At 38.0% G+C, this 1559-nt stretch overlaps 1 long non-coding RNA gene across 2 annotated transcripts; it reads right to left on the reverse strand.

Moving 5' to 3' along the window:
- Window positions 1-56: 56 nt before the first annotated feature.
- LOC109592584 (uncharacterized) lies at window positions 57-1559 on the reverse strand. Of its 2 annotated transcripts, XR_002190431.1 has the most exons (5): window positions 1487-1559; window positions 1043-1381; window positions 890-981; window positions 697-793; window positions 57-229 (listed from the first exon to the last, which is right to left on the reverse strand). It is a non-coding gene; the product is annotated as an uncharacterized LOC109592584 (long non-coding RNA). The 2 variants fall into 2 exon arrangements; XR_002190430.1 differs by lacking the exon at window positions 1487-1559 and having other exon boundaries at window positions 64-229; window positions 1043-1475.

A 1559-nucleotide genomic window follows, 5' to 3' on the forward strand; every position in this document is an offset into this window, starting at 1 on the left:
TTTGACGTTTTCTTTAAATGGCCGTAACTTGGAAAAATTGAAGTCAGAATCAGCTCAAACTTGCTACACAGCATAAGGATGACAATATGTTGATATTATTGTTTACTGTTGCTTGGAGGAATGTGATCATGTTTTGTGTTGCTAGGAGACCAGAGAGAGGGGGGAGGGGCACTTCAGGATAAAGACACAACCTCTTAGCAGAAGGAACCAACAGAGAAGAATCCAACAACTAACAATAATAATAATAATAATAATAATAATAATAATAATAACTAGACGAATGTAAAACATTGAAGGGGCGAGCCTCAGCAAGCAAAGCAATGTACATACAATAGATCTTGACAGACTAACAATGCTCATGTATGATGATGAAGATGATGCAAGTTATGCAACTGAGCAGGCTCAGAGCTTAATGGATGTAGTTCTTGATAATCTACCATTATGATCTCAGCAACAATTAAAGTTACCTTGCTTATAGCATTTAGCAAGCATTAAGGATAGCTACAAGCAGTCATTGCACAAATGATATAGCTAGATAGGCAACTGTAGCAGTTTCTTGCATGCTCCAACTCCAATTTAAGTTATATATAGTTGTTGAGCAGGCCGGGCTGTCTCTGGCAGTCTGGCTGTGACTGACATTCACTTTATCAGAGTTATTTACATCAATAAAGAACAAAACATGTCTGCTTTCTTAACCTCTTTGCTGCATTTTCACAGCAGTACAGTCTAATCAGTCTTGCTAAAGTCCAGTTTTGATCTAGTAAGCCGCCATTTTATTTCCCTGTGACCACACCTGTTTTCAATGAAGATTATCAAGTTTATTAAAAATTGGAAATTTTTTCATATAGATAAATAGGGGTGACGTACGTGTACAAACAAACAGACTTACATACTCGTGTCGTTTATGTGGGGCTCACTCAGGCTCGCCCCAATAATAATAATAAAACATGTACTTTATCTTTCGCTTTAATTTTGAAGTACCTTGCGACACAAAAAAATTAATAATAAATTGTTATTAATTAATTGAGTGGGCGTGTCTCACTTGATATGATCCTTGTCATGTGATCAAAGGCGCTACTGGTACTTATTCTAATTAACGACTCAATCTTAAAGAAAGACCGAGGGATCTGCTCATCAGAAACCAGCGGAAGATAAGGAGAGGGAAACCGGCACTCGCAACATGTAATAGGACTCTGTGACTCCGCCCACTGCCACGTCCCCTTCAATAGAGACTGATACCAGTGGGTAGGTGACGTGGTCCAGTTTAATGAAGACAGGGGAGGGTACCTCAGGGAGGGGAGAGAGGAGGGGGAGGGAGAAGGAGTGAGATAGACCAACCGAAGAAGAGAGACAAGTCAACTGGAACAAGTGTAACTGACAACTAATGGAGGAATGGTAATGTAATAGTTAATAATAATTAATAATACATGTACATGTATATTCTTTCCAAGTACATGTACATGTACTTTTGTACATAAATCAATACCTCAATGATCAAAAGTACATGTATCAAAAATGTCAGAAAATGTTGTAAAAACTCTCTCCTATACAGTAATGTA

Source organism: Amphimedon queenslandica, unplaced genomic scaffold (assembly GCF_000090795.2).
Source record: "Amphimedon queenslandica unplaced genomic scaffold, v1.1 AMPQUscaffold_4672_Cont23350, whole genome shotgun sequence".
In the NCBI taxonomy this organism is placed as follows: domain Eukaryota; kingdom Metazoa; phylum Porifera; class Demospongiae; order Haplosclerida; family Niphatidae; genus Amphimedon; species Amphimedon queenslandica.